This window comes from Ovis aries, chromosome 2 (assembly GCF_016772045.2).
Source record: "Ovis aries strain OAR_USU_Benz2616 breed Rambouillet chromosome 2, ARS-UI_Ramb_v3.0, whole genome shotgun sequence".
NCBI lineage: Eukaryota > Metazoa > Chordata > Mammalia > Artiodactyla > Bovidae > Ovis > Ovis aries.
This window is the reverse complement of record NC_056055.1, coordinates 60288312-60310609: the sequence shown is the minus strand read 5'-3', so window position 1 is coordinate 60310609 and position 22298 is coordinate 60288312. Positions and strand designations below refer to the sequence as shown.

At 41.3% G+C, this 22298-nt stretch overlaps 1 protein-coding gene across 32 annotated transcripts in view; it reads left to right on the top strand.

The window, feature by feature from the left end:
* The window catches only part of GCNT1 (glucosaminyl (N-acetyl) transferase 1), a 43709-nt gene that overhangs the window by 10153 nt on the left and 11258 nt on the right, over positions 1-22298 (top strand). For 18 of the 32 annotated variants that reach the window (XM_027964481.3, XM_042243330.2, XM_060409331.1 and 15 more), the window contains exon 3: positions 11026-11145. The exons of the other annotated variants lie outside the window; for them this stretch is intronic. The gene's annotated coding sequence lies outside the window, so the exon portion shown is untranslated. The remainder of the gene's footprint in view (positions 1-11025; positions 11146-22298) is intronic. 32 annotated transcript variants of the gene reach the window in all.

Below are 22298 nucleotides of genomic sequence, written 5' to 3'. Positions count from 1 at the left end.
CATCGAAACTTCGGAGTTTGGAGGAAAATGGCACATGTATATGTAGTCCCATTGCTGTCTACCTGAAACTATCACAGTGTTGTTAATTGGCTATAATATAAAATAAAAAGGTTTTAAAAAGCCAAAACTCTCCCCCTCCACAAAGAAAAAGATTGGAAGCAAAATTGTCTACCTGTTAAAGTGTTTTAGGTGAAGAGTGTCAGTCAGTTTTGGATCTATTTGTTGAATTTATAAAAATGTGACACCTGACTAATTTGCAAGAACAATTGATTGACACTTACCAGCTGAATCTCATCCAGGACCTTTGTTCAACTGGTGGATAGACAGAGAAGTAAGTATCAAGATTTAGGAAGGAGAGCTAAGAGTGTTCTGTTTTTCCAATGTGTCCTTGTCACCCTAGACAGCCATTAGAGCAAAATGTTAGAGGACACTGAGCTTGGAAGCAGTCATTCAAGCGCTTGATGGCAAAGTAATTAACTGGGGTTTTCAAAGATAACCATATTTAATTTTTTGCTTCCATTACAAATATTAGTTACAAATTTGTAGTGAGCAAGAAGTTTTTTGCCTTAATTAAGCTGAACTGAACTGAATTAACTGTTTCATCTTTTTATTTTATAATGCACATCATTTAAAGATGTGTACAGATAAAGATGTGTACATTTAAAGATATGTACAGTAGTACTTGTAATTTTGAAAGAAATATGCATATATGAATGTACTTACTGAAAGCTTTTACTCTTAGTTGTTCGTAGTAAAAATTTTGCAAGCTTATCATTAAAAACTTTGAGCCAAACTGCTGTCTCCCCCACCCTCTGCCCCACAGTAGTCTGGAAACTTGCTTCCTTGTAAACTTTAATCTAAAACTTCCTCTTCCCCATGCTCCTGTAGTTCATTCAGTGGGAAATGAAATTGTTATAAGAGTAAAAATAAATGTTCACACTCTGGAAAGTATTGAATACTGTCTTCTCTTGAAATGTGTACATAAACTTCCTTTCAACAAGCCAGTTTGAACACTTTAAGATACAAACACAAAAAGCCATGGAATTTGCAGAAGTCTTGTCATCAGTTCTTTGCGTTGGGACAGGTAAATGCTCTCAGTCATGTGGCTGTCCATCCTTTTATTCACTAACCATGTCAGTGCTGTTGTCCGTGAACCCACACAAGCCGGTTTGGGTAGTTTTGGCAAGCAGAGATTGATGGAGGGCTGCAGATCTTCAGGCAGGTGAAGGTTGTTAAAAAGCCAGTCTCAGGTCAGCTATGTCCTGTGTTGGGGCTCTGATTGCCCCTCCCAGGAAACTTTGACTTGAGGCACAGGGAATCAAACATTCCAGGAGTCAGCTGACTGTTAGATTCAGCTGACAAATGTGTTGGAGTCAAGGAATCACGAATTTTGTGGAATCAGCAGCTGGACTCAGGAATGCGCCCTAGGCACAGTCCAGGCTGCTAGACTTGTCAGGCTTCGGTGTCCTTTTGGTGTAAGCATAGGACATGCCTCTAGACTGTCCCAATCCATCCACATAGACGGAGCACCCTGATCTCATCTGGTTAAGATTGTTAAGATTCCAAGTTCTGATTGCAGAGGGCACAGGTTCTAGCCCCAGTGGGGGAACTAAGATGGGGCACACTGCACAGCCTGGCCAAACAAAAAACAAAAAGCCAAGATTTTCAAACACATGCACAAATCAAGATGAGTGCCTTTGAGTATCCATGAAACGAAGCAGGGCCCTCTGGGGCCCACCCAAGGACAGAGCCTTTGAGTGCCCCTTGCAGAAACCAGTACTCGAGAAACCAAGCACCCCACTTGGAGAGTTGGAGAACTCAGATTTATTATGCCAGTGGGCCCAGAAGAGTTAACACTCCAAGCTATGATCCCCGAACAGAGTTTTTGTACATGGACAGGCATGATTAAGCAGGTTTGTGGGTTTGCAGGGGCAGGACAATTGCAAAGAGCAGGACAAGAGTGAGTGAGGTAAGCTCCAGTGCCTAGTATTGTGAGTCCCCACCTTCTGAGACTTACGTAATCCAGACTTTGCAAGGACCAAGCTGAGTTACAGACGCAAAAGGAGCAGGAGGTTATTCAAAATTTGAACTTTTCCTCTTCATTCCCCTTTCTTGACGCTCCTATCACTCATTGTAGAAAGCATCATCTCGTGTTTTGGTAGGACATTCAGAGCTCCCCATCATTTGAGGGGCTATATTGAGCTAATACCATTTGTAACTTTATGGATTTAATCTGAGAGGTTATGAACTGGGTAATTGCACTGAGAATACAAGGGCCTAACAAGAGCACCACAAAGAGCATGAAGAGAGTACCTGTTAGAGGGAGAAGCCACGATGCCCAGCTCCAGATATTGCTCCAATTATTGTTCCAATATTTCCCCAGGAATTAGCTAGTTTCTCTCTCCTTCTTATGATTTGTTCCCTTAGCTGTTGGACTATGTCCCTGATTATTTCTGAATGGTTTACATAAAAGCAGCATCTTTCATTCAAGAAGAGGCAGAGTCCTCTCTTTTCAGCTGTCAGTAGGTCTAGCCCTCTCCTATTCTGTAAAACCATCTCAGCCAGGGAGTCTAGTTGGTCCTGTAATGAAGAGCAGCAATAATACTGATCAGGGATAGAGGCCAGGGTTGACAATGAAAATCCATTAATATTGCGATAGCTGGATCCTCAAGATTCCATCATGTGTTGACCAGTCAGCTGCTAGAGTGTGACTGGAACAAGGCTGAAGAATCCTCAGGCTTCTGCTGTGTGTTGACTAGTCAGCTTCCAGAGTGACTAGAGCAGGGCTCAGCGTCCTGCGTGGGTGAGTGTTGTTGTCTTGGGAACCGGACCTTGAGGTTTTTGGGGTCCCGAACTGCTTTCCAGGTGTCATCACAGGAAGTCACTGCCTTCTTGACTCTGGTGTGGTGGATCCAAAGGATGACACCTATAACTTTAACAGCAGTAGAGGTTGCCAGGATGACCCTGTGAGGGCCTGTCCAAACTGGCTGAAGTGTTTGTTTTGTTTTTAATCTAACCCATACCCATCTAACCCATTGATGAACCCAGCTGCCCAGAGGAATGGGTGTCCTTTCTAAGGTTTCTTGGATGATATGGCAGAAGACTTTTCCAGGGCCTGGAGGTGTCAGGACATTTCCAGGTCAGTTAGTTGTTGGTGGTCTCCCTTGAGCTTTTTTTTTTTTTTTTTAATCACTGGAATGGTCTCCCATATAAGATCTCAAAGGGAGAGTAGCCTGAGGACCTCGGGATGCATTTACGGAGGGCGATGAGTCCACAGAATGATAAGGCAGCTAGTTCCAGCATTATCTGGGTGTTGGCTGGGGGATATTTTTGTTGTACTACTACTTGGAGAAACAAGCTTAAGAAAGTTAAAGATATATGGCCCAAAGATTAATAGAAGTAGGAAAGCTGTGGTGGGGCTATCCAGGAGAACCAGGTCCAGACATTGGTTCATGACATTAGTGTTTCTCTAGGTATGAGAAGATGCAAGAATTTGGACTCATAAAAAATGTCTCCCTGATAATATTTGCATATCTGAAGGCCTGTTTTTCTGGGTTTTTCCCAGAGCACAGAGTGCCTTATTTTTTGTCTCCACCCTGAACTCCCTTCAAGGGGGTGCTGGAGGTCAGCATCTTGTAGTGGTTGTGATTTAATCTTTGTAGAGGCAGCTGGCAAGGGCTGCCTTCCAGTCAGCAAGGCCCCTTCATAGCCACATATTTGACCATGTTTGGGGGGCATTTCATGGTCATTATGTCCCACAGTGCTGGGAAGGCTCATTCCCAGGTCTAACAAAGATTCCATTGACCTGCCACTCAATGTGTTGTCACTAGACGAGGCCTTGTAAGTAGCCAAAGTCTCTGAACCAAAAGTCTTAGTAGCCTTTTGGTCCAGGAAAATATTTCCTCTTGTTGCTTCTTCCTATATCTAGAGTTACATTATTACAGCTACTGCTCTCATATGGAACTCTGTATCAGCATTTTATCACAGGCTCAGTCACACATTTGATATCATAAATAATCTTCTGAAAGAAGCTACATAGAAAATAATATAGCTAGCAGTTATTAGTAAGGTCACAAGCAAGAATTTAAGTCAAGAACTTTAATTGGGTATAGCCCGGTATACCCCAGGTCATCTGACTCAGTTAAATGATTATAGCCAAGTATTCATCTTCTGATTGTACATCATGAAGCATCTGACCTTTATCCAAAGATTGGTTATTGAGATAAGCTTTGAAAACAATTTGAGTGTCCTTTTTAATAACTTAATTAAACCTTTTAGCAATATAACATAACAAGGAACTATCTCAGAAGTAAGTCTTAGTAACCATAGACCTTAATTAACAAAACTAGAACTTAATATTCAGTGAAATATATATATATATTTTGAGAGCTCATTTTGAAGGCCTTAACACCGTAGCCAGGGAAGGCTTTAACCCATCAAATAAAAATGAGGTCTGTCAGGGAGCTGGGAAAAGGCAAGCGGCTGTCTTGGATTTCCCGTAGTCCTGGCTCTTTGATTTTTAGCTGTTGTTTATCCATTTTTAATTTCTTGATTTAGGAGCAGACTATAGCCATGTTTTAAGGACATCAGGATAGCAAAATTCTTACTGTGAAGGGTTATTTTTTTGTAGAAGCAGAATGAACTTTGTCTACATGTACCATAATCTTAAATAATTTTATTTACTTTACCAAAGTAACAAAAAGATTTTAAAAACAAATATAAATCACTTAAAGGCAAAGAAATTCATAGTCTTTTATCAAAATCTGCATTCTAAGTAAACTTTGTTCTCCGAACAGAGGACCAGATTCCAGTCTGGTACCAGCTTACTGTTAATAACAAAATTTGTTTATCTGTTTAATCTTAGAAAGTCTTTTCCATATATCTTGAAGAACTAGCAGTATTCTTTTAAAGGCATGAGAGTAAAACCGTAGAAGACATGTTTAAAATCTTATTCTATTGTAATTGGCAAAGAAACCTGGTCATTGTTGTGATACGTAACACTTTAATATGATAACTAGAATTATAATTGACCATATTTTATCAGGGCATATCAGATCTATATGAATTTCACACAAATTTAGGATATTTATATTAGTAACATCAACCATGCAGTATAACCTAAAAAGATTTTTCACCCCTTTAACAGTACTTCCCATGTAATTTAACATGTCCAGTGAACCCAGGCAGCTTAATAGCTCTTTGGGATATCTCAGGGGCCCTCTGAAGCATCTCAAAGTTAGCTGGAAGTCAAGTTATTTAGGAAGTTTTGTCAATAAATATCACAAGGGTTTATAACTGTCAGACAGGATCATATAAGTCACTGTGAAATTAAAGTTATTTACTTAGCCAAAGTTAACAGAAGATTTCAAAGGTAAATATAGAACAGATCAATTAAGAGGTAAAGAAAATTAAATCTATAATTAAAAGCAGTTCAACATCTGAAGAAAGTATGTCCTCTTAACAGAGAGAAAGGCTGAATTTAAGTTTTTACACCAGCTTGCTTTAAACTCATTTAGGTAAATTTAGTTAAATTTATTTTAAACTTAATTCTAACCATGCATAATTTTCCACAAACTTTTTAATCACTTTCTGTAACAGCCACGTATAAATCAGACCTACTTTCTTTTCCCTTTATAAAATGTGATTTTGTTTTTTATATCTTCTTTATTAAAAACATACATCTACTTCCTTATTAGATTAGCAAACAAACATCAATACTAGATATTTATTTATTTTTTAATACTAGATATTTAATATTGAATATTTCCCAGTTTACATGAACCTGAATTTTATTTAGGTTAATTTTTCTTGTATTTAGAATTGTTTGATTTCTAAGCACTTTTCTTTAGGCCAATTAAATTAGAACTCATTTACAACTTCAACAATATTATCAGAGAAAAACAAAAGACATACACTGAGACATACATAAATATAGACAGACAGAGATCTTATAGCTTTCTGTTTGAGATTTAAAATACCTCTTTGACTCCCCCTTTTTTTTTTTTTCTTTGCTTGAAGTTCTAATTTGCCCAAGACTGAGGTGTCAGGCAAAGTTGGCTGTGTGTTTCAAGGACATGGAAAAGGTTAACTTCAAGCTTTTCCCTAGGCAGGCCTTTCAACAAGCTAGTTGCTTTTAATTGCATATACAAGAAGAATCGGTTTTGCAGTTTCCAAAAAGAAAAAAAGTTTCTCTCACTCCATTCAGTCAGCAGTTACGCACTCACAATCATTCAGAGTCTATCCCAATGCCTCCCTTCTCCCAAGTCCCCAGGTTTCCTTAACTGCTGCTCCCTTCCTGGGAGCTCCCAGGTGGTGATCAGTCTCCTCTTCCACCCACTGGGATAGGCCTGACTGGGGAGGGGCCCCAGGGCCTTAGCTGATCCTGTGGCCATTCCTGGTGAGTTAGTCCGTCCCTCCAGTGAGCCCGGTCGGGGCTCGATTGTCCAGAGAGTCGGAACACCAGTCCAAAAGAGAACTCAGAATACTGTCCGGTGGTGTCCTGCTCGTTCACCTCAGGGTTCCTTCGCTCCAGCCTGGCCGAGCCACCAGTCCAGCAGCTCAAGGGGCCGGCGTGATTGATCTCGCTGGGGCCGCCAGAAATGTTGCAGAAACCGGTATTCAAGAAACCAAGCACCGCCCTTGGAGAGTTGGAGAACTCAGGTTTATTATGCTGGTGGACCCAGAGGAGTTAACACTCCAAGCTCTGAGCTCTGAAAGAGTTTTTACACATGGACAGGTGTGATTAAGTCGGTTCGTGGGTTTGCATGGGCTGGCGGATTGCAAAGAGCAGGACAGGGGCGAATGAGATAAGCTCCGGTTCCTAGTATTGTGAGTCCCCACTTTCTGAGACCTACATGATCTGGACTTTGCAAGGAGCGAGCTGAGTTACAGAGGCAGAAGGAATAGGAGGTTATGTAAAATTCTAACTTTTCCTCTTCACCCCCACTTGTTGCTTGTAGGAAAAAGATTTTAGCCTCCTAGACCTTCCCTGAGTTCCAAAGGGCAGATTCAGTTACTCATTAGAGGAGTGAGGGTAAGCAGAAACAAAGGGGAAGCAGTCAAGAGACAATGGTGCAGCCATCCCAGTTCCTCGAGGGGATTTCTGAGCTCTTCTTCAGTAACACGGCCTCACACTCGGGCGAAGGGTGATAAACTTCAGGCTGAGAACAGGTCTGTGGGCCCCAGACTGGTTAGAGCCAGGAGGCTGATGATTGAGACTGTTGGAACAGCACCCCGTTTCTTCCTCATCCCCAGCCGATTGGAGGAAGGTTACATACCCTGCAGACCTATCCCCAAATTTTGCCTATAAAAACTTCCCTCCAAACCATTGAGGAGTTCAGGGTTTTTTGAGCATTGGCAGCCCCAGACTTACAATAAGGATGCATTTTCCTTCACCATAGCCCAGTGTCAGTAGATTGGCACAGATGTGTGGACCCGAGTTTGGTTCTATAACATCCTTAGATGTTTCTGGTCACTTTGAGGATTGTCCTCTGGGCTAAATTGGACCCATTAGCAAAGGGCCCAGTGTTTGATGGTAGATGTGATTTTGGAACTTGGTGAAAGTCAGCCTTATGAGGAAGCTTGACCATGCTCCTTATTAATACTATTGAGGGTGAGGTGGGATGGGGAGGTTAAAAATGTAGTGTAATGTAAGAAACATACACTAGATTTCTTGTTGGACTTATACAAAGATTTTTCTTTTTCCTGTTTTTGGTTGTGAAATTTGACCTGTATTGAAAACAGATGGGAAAAAAAAAGAAAGACATTCAATGGCCATTGACCACATAGGAATCAGATTTCCCTTCTGAACCTCTGTGGATAGCCCCCTCTTATCCCCCAACTCTCCTCTCCCACCAAACTGGGTTGAGGGAAAGCAGTAGAGTGTGAAAAGGCACATTCTGACACGGTGAAGTTCAGAGTGAACACCCAGCTTTCCTCTCATTGTTGACCCTTAGAAAAGTCGCTTGTTTCCCTGTGGCCCAGCTTGTTTAGTTAAAGAGGAGGGTGGGACTTGGAACTAGCTGAATTTTTTCCTTATGGGCTGGTAACCTGGGGCTCTAAAGTTTGTTCTTGGTCAAATAAGTTTTGGAAATGCTGAATACTCTTGTCCCTTGACCCTGTCTTTAGACATTCATGGTAAGCATTGCCATCTTAAGAGCCATAAGGAAGAAGCCCAGCAATGCAGCATTTTGTCTGACTTTGTTTCTGACCACATTTCTCAATTTTTTGGACCACAGAATCTACCCCACCTTCACAGCATAGTAACTGCCCCCAGAGCTGGTGTTTCTAGCAGGAATAGATGGAATCTCAAGTTTCTCTCAGCTTTACAATGGATGCATTGTTTCCAAAATAGTTTTTTTACTATATTTTTTTTAGCCAAGCCTATAATTTCCCCCAGAAGGCTCAGCAAATAACCTTTGTGTGAATTCTTTGAGATTAGGGAGATGCATTTTCCTCAGAACCTGTATAATAGGTTTTGTGTAATAGCTTTTTGTATAATATAGTGTTTTGTATAATAGCTCCTGTGGAGTTAAATTAAGTGTATTTAGGTATTTGTTAATAAACTTCAAATACAGTTTCTTATTTGGGGGCCTCTGAAAAAAGTTACAAGTTTCCCTGATGGCCCAGCGGATTAAGAATCCACTTGCAACGCAGGAGACACAGGCAACGCAGATTCAATCCCTGGGTTAGGTTTGAGTTAAAGATCTGAACAGTGTTCAGGTGAGGAAATATAAACAATCATAATAAACTGCTAATGTTCATTGAAGGTTCATTATATAGCAAGGTTCAGTTCAGTTCAGTTGCTCAGTTGTGTCTGACTCTTTGCGACCCCATGGACTGCAGCATGCCAGGCCTCCCTGTCCATCACCAACTCCCAGAGTTTACTCAAATTCATGTCCATTGAGTCGGTGATGCCATCCAACCATCTCATCCTCTGTTGTCCCCTTCTCCTCCCGCCTTCAATCTTTCCTAGCATCAGGGTCTTTTCAAATGAGTCAGTTCTTCGCATCAGGTGGCCAAAGTATTGGAATTTCAGCTTCAACATCAGTCCTTCCAATGAATATTCAGGACTGAATTCCTTTAAGTTGGACTGGTTGGATCTTCTTGCACTCCAAGGGACTCTCAAGAGTCTTCTCCAACACCACAGTTCAAAAGCATCAATTCTTTGGTGCTCAGCTTTCTTTATAGTCCAACTCTCACATCCACATATGACTACTGGAAAAACCATAGCCTTGACTAGACGGACCTTTGTAGGCAAAATAATGTTTGCTTTTTAATATGCTGTCTAGATTTGTCATAACTTTTCTTCCATGGATTAAGTGTCTTTTAATTTCATGGCTGCAGTCACCATGTGCAGTGATTTTGGAGCTCCCGAAAATAAAGTCTGTCATTGTTTCCACTGTTTCCCCATCTATTTGCCATGAAGTGATGAGACCGGATGCCATGATCTTAGTTTTCTGAATGTTCAGCTTTAAGCCAACTTTTTCACTCTTCTCTTTCACTTTCATCAAGAGGCTTTTTAGTTCTTCTTCACTTTCTGTCATAAGGGTGGTGTCATCTGCATATCTGAGATTATTGATATTTCTCCTGGCAATCTTGATTCCAGCTTGTGCTTCATTCAACCCAGCGTTTCTCATGATGTACTCTGCATATAAGTTAAATAAGCAGGGTGACAATATACAGCCTTGACATACTCCTTTTCCTATTTGGAACCAGTCTGTTGTTCCATGTCCAGTTCTAACTATTGCTTCCTGACCTGCATACAGATTTCTCAAGAGGCAGGTCAGGTGGTCTGGTATTCCCAGCTCTTAAAGAATTTTCCACAGTTTGTGATGATCCATACCATCAAAGGCTTTGGTGTAGTCAATAAAGCAGAAATAGATGTTTTTCTTGAACTCTCTTGCTTTTTCGATGATCCAGTGGATGTTGGCAATTTGATCTCTGGTTCCTCTACCTTTTCTAAAACCAGCTTGCACATCTGGAAGTTCACGGTTCACGTATTGCTGAAGCCTAGCTTGGAGAATTTTGAGCATTAGTTGTATCAAATATAGTGTAAGCATATTACCAGTTGGCTCACTTACTCTCTTTAAAAACTAATGTATGTAGGATCCTTAACCCAAATAAATTGCTTAAAATTATTATTATTTTAACCAGTGAAGGAGCTGAAACTTGGAGCAGTTAAGGGCTTAAGAAAGTCTGAGTTGGTAGATGATTGTGTCCAGTTTTTGAACTGGATAGTCTGGCTCTAGAGTAGAAATCATTGCTACCAGACTCCTTTCTCTCACATGTAGATAGACTCATATCGAGCCACTAGCAACGAAAGAAATACAAAATGAAGCCTCTCTGCTGTATCATTTTACAGTTGGAATAGGTCAAAAATAATTACACAGTATATGAATATGTACTACATAATTAAGAAAATTATAGAGTTAATATAGAGACAATGATATTCAGATATTAGGGTACTCAGTTTAAGTAAATACTATAGTCTGTTTGAAAGAGCATCAAGAGCCATGGAAATTGATAAGTTTTGATCTAAGAGTCCTCCTGGAATTCCGAGGAAAAGCTAAGAGAAAACAAAGATATAAGTATATTCATACATGTCCATAGCTCATGTCTGAATGCCAGTTCATCTCAAACACCATTTTTTCTGTCATTACATAGAGAATTCCTTCACTCTTGGGCAATAATTTCAAATTCAACAACTGGACCTGAATGTCATTTAGATAAAATGATAGATATAGGTTGCCCCTCAAGTTTATGAAGCTTCTTAAAGGGAACATTGGCTCAGCTCACATATGTGTGTCTGAGGGTTGAAGAAGTTGTTCTGCTGTACCTTTGGTCTGAAGTCTTTAGGAGCAGATTGTGTCATAGTTACTCCTGAGGGACGACTTGGAAGGTTCTGGGGCTCCTTGTAAGGTGAGGAGGTAGGGCAAGGTATAATTCAAAGCTGTTAATAACTGGATCCAGTGTGGTTCTTGGCTAGAAAGTCAGACTGTTCTGCTCCCTCTTCTCTCTCCCCAGAGTCAGCTGTGGGTTGAGCCCCACCTCACCTCTTTCCTGCTGGTTAGCTGGAGCAGATCACCAGTAGATGGTCATCAGAGCAGTGAATGCCTCAGTTTCCTTAACTGTTACAGAGAAAACGTATGTAAAAAGAACTTGCCTAACATTTCCTTAAAATTTTTAAAATGTCCTTAATTCTGCAATCACTTCATTTGTATGAGCACCATCAACTTAGTATCAGTCTTTAAGGAAATTACTGCAGTCCCTGGGGTTGCAAAGAGTCAGACCTGACTTGGTCACTGAGCAACAACAACAAAGGAAATTACAAACAAGAAGCCACCATAGTAACGAACACACAGTGTGTAAATGCATCAAATGCCTGTCATTTTCAAAGCTGTCCATGTGGGAAGAAAAGTAAGATCTCACACTTGTGGAAATACATTCTAATTAGATTTTGTCTTGCAGTGGGACTTCCCTACCATTCTGTGCTCTCTTGACCCTCAACTCAGTCAAAACTCAGCCTTCTCACACCTGGTCCTGTCCATTATCCATCTGCTGAAGAACAGCAGAATGCTTTATCACTCAGGTGTAGGTTCCCCTCACTGAACTCATCTGCCCTTGTGCACAGGTGAGGAGACTGAAGTGCAGAAAGGTTAAGAAAAGTAGGTCAATCCTGAAGATAGGATGGGAGCCACCCAGCATGAGGCCAGTCCTTTGGGGTTTGTTTGTACATGTTCATTTTGTGAGATCCAACACAGAGTGCTTTGAATTCATGTTACACTCACTGACAGACTATAATTTGGAGCATTTAAGTCCTGTACTTTAGTCTTATCTGGAAAAGACTGAGGTAGAAGGCCCAGTTAACAAGAAGCATCCAAGATACCACCCTACCTTTTTTGGAGTGGAAGGGAGTGGATTTTTCAATATTTAGACTTGTTTTTGTTCATTCTTTGAGTCCTTACTGGTTGCATAAGCCTATGCAAGGCCCACGAGGCAGTGTGAGTAGGGTTGGGGAGGGATGGTGGTGTGGTGGTGGAGGGGTGGGAGTGAAGGGTGAGGCTACATTACTGATTACTAGGAGCTGACCAAGCAGGTGCCTGGATCAGTTCAGAGATGGGGATCTGTGGAAATAAGTGACCAATGATGGTGATAACCCTTGTTTACTGACAAACTGATGCATACTAATTACCATGTTAGTTGCTTTATAGGTTGTTTTTGTTTTTTGAATCACCACCAACCAAATAGGGGATTATAAGCTTCATTTTTCAGATGAGGAAACTAAGGCTCAGAGAAATTAGGTAGCTTACTGAAGCTACTCCTTAGGACTTGGCATAGTTAGCATTTATTCTCAACTGTGTTTGACTTCACACCACTGTTTTCCTCTGTGGCTTCCTATAGTGAATGATATTGGATTTCAAAGAAGGGGGCAATCACTGTGGTTCAGAAAAGGGACCGTGTGCAAGAGGTGGAGTTGGATTTTAACATGTTGAAGGAAACTGGGCAAAGAGAGCACTTCTCATCCCTGCTGATGGTTAATTGTTTATTTTTCTGTATGGACTGAGAATATTTGCTCTGATGATTTTGCTTAGCAAGCCGAAAATCCAGACAGGTGGTATGATCTGCAAATTTGGGAATTCTTCTAAAAGCAAGACAGAATCTAGTATTTTAGAATTAGAATTTTTGGAACCAAGGAAGCGTTTAAACCCGAGAGTATTTAAAATTGAGATTTCAAAAAATTCGGGACCTGTGGGCTTCATGATGATTGGGTGGGACAGAAACCAGAGCCACTGGTAAGATGTTTCTGCTTAAGAATTGTTCTTGCTGGGCGACCTTGCCAGCCGTGTGCACTCTGTATGCTAATTTTTTCATCTTTAAAATTATTTAGTAAAAGTAGGGAAAATGAACCTTAAGATACCTTTGAAACCTAAAATTTTATTTCTATGAAACTATGCTTTATTCAGTGCTCTCTTCAGTATTATAAACCACCCACTATTCATTTTTTTAAAAAGGAAAGAAAAAGTTTATTACTCTTCAGTCTGGAATTTTGAAGTGAACAATGAGACCCTTTATACTTATTTTGGCATGTAGTGGTGAGGAGGTTGAAGATTCCTTCACAAAACAAACTCTGTGTGTGTATATGTCTGTGTATAAATAGATATAGCTCTATTCAACTCTGATGAGGTCCACCTCTGTGAATGAACTTAGTACCATAGAGGATAGGTTTTTTCCATTTCACATTTAGCTGTTACTTGTACTTGAAGGAAATTGGGGTAATACTTTAGCCTCGTATGCAATAAGAAACACACTGGTCTTTGAGAGACAGCCAGACAGATGATCTTTGTTCTTTATCTCCAAGTTTTCATGGCACGAGACTTGGAAAGGTCTGTCTTTGTGTGTTCAAACCACCTGGGGTCACTCCTGCCTATACTCCTAACAAATTTCTCTTACTTTAAAAAGCCTCTTCTAAGTAACATTTTTGCCTAAATGTACACACCTACTGTAAAAGGTGTCAAGGTACAAGCCAGTGGCATCTTTTTAAAAATCATAACAGAGCTTAAAAAAAAAATAACCCTCAAGTATAAAACTGTGTCACGAATGGAGTCAGGGGAAATTCAGTGGCGTCAAGTATATTCAGAGTGTTGTACACCCATCTGCATTGTCCATTTCTAGAACTTCTCATCATCCCAAACAAACTCTGTACTTACTGAACAATAACTTCTCCTCTCCGCCCCCCCCCCCACTGCTGTAGTGACCTCTATTTTACTTTCCACCTCTATGAATTTAATTACTCTAGGTACCCCTTATAAGTGGAAGTATACAGTAATGTGTTTCTTTGACTGGCTTATTCATTTAACAAAGATGAATGTAGCTTGTGTCAGATTTTGATTCCTTCTGAAGGCTGAAGAATATTCCACATACACACACACACCCCTCGTTTTATCATTTGCTTTTCCTAATTGCTAATATAATGCACTAATTTTGATATTTTAGTACAATCGTGGACATTCTTTTGGCTTTTAAGGAAATGGATACAACTTGTATGGGTAAACCTATATATACTTCTACCACTAAATTGTAAATTTGAAGAGAAGTTGAATGAAGGATATTGAGAAACTATTGGTACCAACTGTGGTGGGATTAATGGGACTTTTTTTGCTGTGGAAAACACATAGTAGGCCTCAGGGGACACGTAATTGTAGAATCCTGTCTGAGTTGACCAGCTGTATTTCCCTGCACTCATTTCCTCGTGAGCTGGAGCCAGTGTCTTCAAGCTCTGCTTCTTTAGCCACAGGCCCCACTCTGGTGGCCAAAGGACACAGACAACAGAGTGGGAAGGGCGGCCCTCAGTTCATTCATTTTGATTTTGTCTGGTGCTGCTGGTGCCCTATTTCTTTTTTGACTCCATGAATGTGTAACTCTAGGTTCTTAGAGAAAAGGACAAACCCAGGGCATTTATTAAGTTTTATTTCACTCTTTCAAGCTGTCATTGAGTATGTAAAGAGAGATCCAGATGAAGAACATTCAGAGGGTGTGTGTATAATAAAGGGTGTATGAGGAAAAGAAAGCGTTCAGAGAACATACAGATTAAGTCTACTCTGTGATCTCTGTGTACTTATTGTTTGCCGTATATTCACAAAGGATATTTTCAGAACAGTATCTTGGTTCTTCCCAGGTTTCCTTCCTTTCTGGGGTTGAGCATTTTCATTATTACTGAGCAAAGCTCATTTGATGGATGGAATGGGAAGCCAGTCCAGGGAGGACAGAGCTGTGTTCCTGGAGCCAGGCTACCACCACTGCTCCTTCTGTGCTGGGCTTCTCCACAGCCTTCTGGGCGGCTTCTCAGAAGGACTTTTTATTATGAGTGAGAGTTTTAATCATTTGGAATGGGTATGTGTCCCCTGTTTATCATCGCTCTTCTGATTTCTTCGCTGAAACCTGGCCTTTAGTTTCCACAAACGTGCTTAAACATCTACTCATTGTTGTGGTTCACTATAACTGAGAAACAGACTTCGTGTCATAATAGAATTTAAAAGAAGGTCCCTAGGGTTAAGGACGGAGAAGGCGATGGCACCCCACTCCAGTGCTCTTGCCTGGAAAATCCCATGGACGGAGGGGCCTGGTGGGCTGCAGTCCATGAGGTCGCTAAGAGTCAGACAGGACTGAGCGACTTCACTTTCACTTTTCACTTTCATGCATTGGAGAAGGAAATGGCAACCCACTCCAGTGTTCTTGCCTGGAGAATCCCAGGGACAGGGGAGCCTGGTGGGCTGCTGTCTATGGGGTCGCACAGAGTTGGACACAACTGAAGCGACTTAGCAGCAGCAGCAGCAGCAGCAGGGTTAAGGAACCTAAGTGGTAAACAGCTATTATTTCTTACCTTGCTCTTCTTGTTAAAGCTGCTTCTGTTACACATCACTATCTAGTCTTCCTTTCCAGCTTCCTTTGCTTCAGACTTTCACTCCGTCAGCAAAATATTCTCTCTTATTTCCTAGTGTCTAAATCCTACCCATTTTCAGGATTCAGGTGGGTTGCAATCGAGGAAGCCTCTGTGGATCCTTTCTTTTCCTCTAGAAGGACTTTAAGCTTTCCCCTCTGAAATAGTGCAGACTGGGGTGTATTTCATGGGTCCTGCCAAGCCTGTGTGCAGAAATGGTAGGTTTTAGTTATTGTTTTAGGCCATCAGCTGCCTAGCCTCAGGGGAGAAAGTGATGGCAATTGAGAAGATGAATACTATTTCCAGGCATGAATGAAATGCAAGAGTTAGTTATTTAAATGACATTTTGTGATATAGTAGTGTAATGAGTAAATGGAAAACATTTTCGGTAGAACTTTTCATGTCATTAATTCAGGCATGTGCGCTCTGTTACTCAGTCGTGTCCAACACTTTTGTGACCCTATGGACTGCAGCCTGCCAGGCTCCTCTGTCCATGTAATTTTCCAGGCAAGAATACTGGAGTGGGTTGCCGTTTCATACCTCTAATTCAGGCATGGAGAACCTTTTATTGATTTTTCTTCTGTAAATGACCACATGGATGAAACCTAGTTTTACTTAGTTTCATCTCATTTAAAATTAGGGACAGTTCTTTGAGACTTCCGTTAATTATATTTACTATGTACTTTAAAATTTTATATAATTATTAAATATGTTTTGATGTGAGATTAAACAGTTAATGAAGATATAAAAGAAGGCAAAAATGGAAGAAAAGTTTTAATAATTGTTCTATTTACCAAGACTTGAGAATATTAATTTATACCAGTTATCTTTAAAAACTCATTGACTATCATTATAGCTCTTAATTTTATCACCACCTTTAAGACTAGAAAAATGTAGCTTTTATGTTAATCAAAGTTTATAAATGCACATTGTTTGAAAAAGCATATTTCCCCAAGAGTGTAACATCAAAGCTCTTAGACCTATCAAAGGTCTTAGATTTTACCCTACTTGAAAGCTAGCAAGTCTGTCAGTTTTCATGGATGCTTGCAGAAGACCTAAGACTCCTGGGCCAAACGCAATGCATAGTGTACTATCTATAGCAATAACAGAGCAGAGTATCAGCATTTTTCATGTAGGTTCCTAAGTCCTGGTTCCCGCAGGGCAGTATTAACACAGCCAGGTGATAGTCTGTGCAGAGAGTGGCTTGCATTACAGGGAACCCTGAGCTTAGGGAACCCGCATCTTTTATGGTGGGCCATTGAACATGCTTTCCCTTTGCTCCCAGAGGTATTGCATTTATTATCCCAACAGTAAGCACACTGGCCCTTTGCTAGTGAGGGAAGCACTGTCTGTCTTTCAAGGCTGTTCACTGCAAAAATAGCTTAAAAAAAAACAGTCCAGAATGAAAAGGCAGTTAGTACCGCATTTGCAAGATGTGCAGAAATATGAGGGACCCATGGACAGCTGTCTCTTAACAAAAAGTTGTAGTTATGAAAAATAATCCTTTCCCAGTGCCCCCAAAACTTCCTACTCCCTAGAACCCCAGTGTCCAATAAAAATAGGATGTGAGCCACATTTAATTTTTTCTTTCTTCCTGTCTTTTTAATACATAACTCTTTTTTTTTTTTTTTTCTCTTGCCCTCATGGCTTGCAGGATCTTAGTTTCCCAACCAGGGATTGAACCCATGCTCCCTGCAGTGAAAGTGCGGAGTCCTAAACACTGGACTGCCAGGGAATTTCCCCGAATAGTTTTGATTTGAGTTTAGTTGAATTCAAGGATGCAGAACTGACAGATAAAGAGTCCGTTGATGTGGAGTGCCAGCTGCATAATATAAACTTGGGGGGCTAGATTGTGTAGGTTTGAATGTTAGCTATTCCACTTACTAGCATTGTGACTGATACTCTGATTTATAATCAATGTATATTTGTTAATCTGGTCCATTTCTGGCACAGAGCTCCTGTGAAACCCTTGGAATGTCCTAAGTGATGAGAGCAACAAAAATTGTCTGTTACGTTGATGAGGTGACCCTTGGATCCTACCTGAAGATGGGGGCTGGTTGCAGGAGGACCAATCAAGTGATTAGAGGGTTGGAACTTTCAGTCCCACCCCTTACATCCCTACCTCCCATCTCTGGGGAGGAGAGAGAATCTGGAGGTTGGGTCCCCCGATGGCCAGTGATTTAATCAACCATGTTCATGTAATGAAACTTCCATAGAAACCCAAGACCGCTTGGTGCAAGTGTGGAGATTTGTAGAGTGGGGCTCTCAGAGCATGGCAGCGCTGCATCTTTTCCCCATACCATGCCCTGGGCATCTCTTTCATCTGGATGTTCACCTGTATCCTTTATCATGTCTTTTTTATAATAAACCAGTAATCTACTTAGTAAAATGTTTCTTTGAGTTCTGTGAGACGCTCTAGCAAATTAATTGAACCTGGAGGAGGGGATTGTGGGAATTTCTGATTTTATAGTCTGAAGGTCAGACTTGGCGAGACTGAATTCTTAAACCATAAAATGGACACTGTCTCTGGTTAGATAGTGTCAGAATTCAGCTGACTTGTAAGACACCTGGTTGGTGTCTAGAGAATTGCTTGTTGGTATATTCCCCTTCAGTGGAATTTGGATAAGAACTCCTTTAGTAACCTTGGTAGCTATTTAACCTCTTTATGCCTCAGTTTCCTCATCTGGAAAATAGTGTCTTCTGTTTAGAGTTATCCTGAAGATCCTATGAGTTGTTTAGGTAAATCCTTTAGAAGAGCTCCTGGCACATATTAAGCATTCCAAAATAGTGATACTCTTTTTATAATTACTGATGGGCTTTGTCTTTTGGTGGTGTGCTTTTTGCAATAGCCTGCTGAGAAGGTACATGCAACTTTGTATGTATGAAAATGCCTTTATTCTATGTTACACTGACAAACAGCCTGGCAGGTTATATAGAATTCTAGGTTGAAAATAGGTATACATGTCACCTCCCTCTTGAACTTCCCTTCCACCTCCCATTCCTTTTCACCCCTCTTCCCTTCATTTTCGTCTTTCTCAGTGGAATGCCTGTTATTTGAATGTTGGACTTTCTGTATCAATTTTCTCATTTTCCATTTATCTTTCTGCTCTCCTGTCTTGGGGCTTTCCTTAACTTTAATTTCCGATTCTTCAATTGAATTTTTAATTTTAGCTATCATACTTTTGATTCCGAGAGCTCATTTTTATTCTCTGTTCCATTTTCATAGTCTCTTGTTCTTGTTTCATGATTACAATAGTTTTCTCTTATGTCTTTGCTGATAAAAACCCTAGGATTTTTCATCATTGCAGTTTTCATCTCTTGATCTTAATTTCTCCATGTGACAGAATATTTAATGGGTACAAATTCCTCCCATTGCAGTATCCGTGCCCCCTTGCAATGTGATTTTGCTTCCCTTCCCATCCAGAAGTAAAACCTTATTTCCTCTGGGATCATGGCAGGCCTCATGACTTTCTCTAATGGAATATAACAGATGTGATGTTGTGTATATTCTGCTGCTTAGCCCTTATGAGGCTTTGGAGCTGCTGGGCTCTCTTGGTATGCTGCCCTGAGGTGCCAGGTAAGGAATCTCGTCCAGCCTATACGTGATGAGAGGCACCCCAGCTAAAATCGAGTACTGCATGCAGATATGAATGAGCTATATGGAACCCTCCAGTCTGGACAGTCCTCTGTCTGCTTGTAGCTGCCTAGGTGAGCCCAGGTAACACCAGAAGGATTGCCCACCAATTCCAAAAGTAGTGAGATAATAAGTTGTTTTTATTTTCTGTCACTAAGGATTGTGGTTGATTATATGGAAATAGTTAACCTGATAACCTCCTCTGTTTTTTTCTGATCTCTTCTGTGTCATGAGCTTTTCTTGGATATCAAGTAGTTTTCTATTCTCTGAGGCTGAAGCCTGGGAGGTGTGTATGCCGGCCTGTGAGTATTCTGGAAATGAGGACCTTTGACTTAATTCCCTCGTTTTCAGGTTGGTACTCCTACCCTCATTTGTGCCTTGTGCCCTCCAGGTCAGATATTCTATTTCATATTTTCCAAAGTTTTCTGGTGGGGTCAGGAAGGGTGTTCGCTGGATTATGAAGAATAGAGGGAAGGGTCTGGGAGTCTTAAGAGTCTTTTAAGTAGATTTTCACTCAGTGGAGTTTTACTCCACTTCGTGCTGCTTCCAGAGGAGTTTGTGTTGCCAACTCTGGAGTGTTTGGAGGGGAGGGATCGATGGCTGGTAGTGGGAGGGGAGGGCTTGGGGGACTGTGCTATAGATTGAGTGCTGCTCAGCTTTCTCTGCTGCCTGCTTCAAGGGTCAGCTTTCTGATATCTCCCAAGTCAGCTATCACTCAGTCCCTCTTGCAAAATTTTGGTGCCATTTCTTCAAGTTTTTTGAGGGGTTTAGTCATTTATTGGGGCTTCCCTGGTGGCTCAGATGATAAAGAATCTGCCTTAATTTTGGAGACCTCGGTTCAATGTCTGGGTTGGGAAGATCCCCGAGAGTAGGAAATGGCAACCCACTCCAGTATTCTTGCCTGGAGAATTCCATGGACAGGGGAGCCTGGTGGGCTACAGTCCGTGGGGTCGCAAACAGTTGGGCACTACTGAGCAACTAACACACAGACACAATCATTTATTATCATTTCATCTTTAAACAGTATATTCTTTAGGCTGTACTCTCTAAGACAGGATAGTCCTTGCTGCAAGTGTAGAGAACTGGAGACAGAACTCTTCTCTGATATTCCAAAGGGAGAAAGGGTAGGTGTTTAATTTCTAGCAGAGGAACTAGCTCACTTGAGAGAGAATTTATTCATTCAGCAAACGTAACTTAGTGATTCTCTGTGCCACCTTCCGTGCCTGATTCTAGGACATGAGGCTCTGAAGAAGGGAGACATGGGCCCTCTTTCCGTTTCCTCACATCATCTGGCTTTAATTCTTGTAGAAAGCACCCTTTCCCAAGGGGCATAGGAAATGTGGTCCAGACTTATAGAAGGTCCCCTAGTGCCCTTGTTTCCTTAGCTGGATCCTGAGAAAACTCGAGGATGGATTCTAGGAGGCAACAGCCTGAACTGTGGAGCTTGGAGCTGAGGTCCAGAGACCTAGAGAGCTTCTCCTGGTCAGTTTGGAGGGGCAGGCACTGTGGGGTCTCAGGAGTTCATTTTAACATGAACTCTCAGAGAAGCTAGGGAGCTCACCGCAGTGAGTCACAGCCAACAGCCAGAGAGCGGAGACCACCCTCCAGGCAGTGCACAGCTGGAGGAGACAGAGATCAGGTGCCCCCAGGTGACTCAAGAGCATGGGGGTGCATGGGGCAAAAAGAACTGCAGTTGGCAAGTCCTCTGCCTTGGGATCTTGCCTGCTTCCCACTCCTTCCCTTGGCCATGCTTCGGGGTGGCATTTAGGCACCCTGGCTTGCGTCCCAGTCCTCTGAGATCTTACATGACCTTGGCATCAATCACAGTAGTGGGCATTTTGCTCCTGTCACAGCCTCCAGAGACCTCAAGAACAGTGGGACTTGGAGCGTCTGCGAAATTGAGCTCCAGAGGAATATCCAGTGGAGCTCGAGGGTGACTGAGCCTAGACTGAAAGCTTCCTGCTGCAGAAGGATGATGGGTCATGGACCCTGACGTATCCATCAGCTATGCACTTATGCAGACACACAGATGTGCGCACATACTTAGTGTGGACACACACGTGTGTGTGTGGACTTTTTTTGTGAAATATTTCCACTACTTAAAAAAATGGTACAGTAGGCAACAGGCAGAATTATTCTTATCTATAATTGTTTTATTTGGACTTAAACCAGAATTAACTTTGGTGGAAATTGTTGAAAAAAGAGTTTACCTTTTAAAATTCTACTCCTTTCTTCCATTATAGTTGACAGTTACGTCTGTCAGCTTTAACCTTCATAAAGGTTAACAAAGCTAACCAATGCAGAGTTCTTATTATCTTTTTATTTTTTCTCACTTTTTTGAACTTAATATTAAAAAAAAATGTATTTGGCTGCACTGGGTCTTAGTTGTGTCACGCAGGAATCTTTGTTGCGGCATGCAGGATCTTTAGTTGCGGCATGCAGGATCTAGTTCCCTGACCAGCGATTGAATCCCAGTGCCCCCCCGCCCCAGTGTTGAGAGCATGGAGTCATAGCCACTGAGCTACCAGGGAAGTCCCTAATTTAATTTTTTAATTGAAATATAGTTGATGTGTGATATTATATAAGTTACAGGTGTGCAATATAGTGATCCACAATTTTAAAAGGTTATGCTCTATTTAAAGTTATTATAAGATATTGGCTATATCCCAGTGTTGTATAGTGTATCCTTGTAGCTTACTTTTTACATAAGCGTTTGTACTTCTTAATCCCTTGGGGATTCCCAAGTGGCTCAGTGATAAAAAATCTACCTGTCAAGAGGGAGCTGCAGGAATGTGGGTTCAATCCCTAGGTTGGGAAGATACCCTGGAGGAGGAAATGGCAACCCACTCCAGTATTGAGGGGAGAATCCCATGGGCCCCTGGAGCATCGTGGGCTACAGTCCATGGGGTTGCAGAGAGTCAGACATGACTGAATGAGCTTGCATGCATCTCTTAATTCTTACTCCTATGATGGCTATCCTCTCTTCCCACTGGTAACCACTTATTTGTTGTCTGTATTTGTGAGTTTCTTTTTTGTTATATTCACTAGCTTGTTGCATTTTTTAGATTCCACATATAAGTGATGTCAGTATTTGTCTTCAACTTATTTCACTTAGCATGATGCCATCCAAGTCCGTCCATGTTGTTGCTAATGGCTGAGAAATACACAAACACACCCCCACATCTTTATCTATTATCTGTTGGTGGACACCGTCTCTGTCTAGGA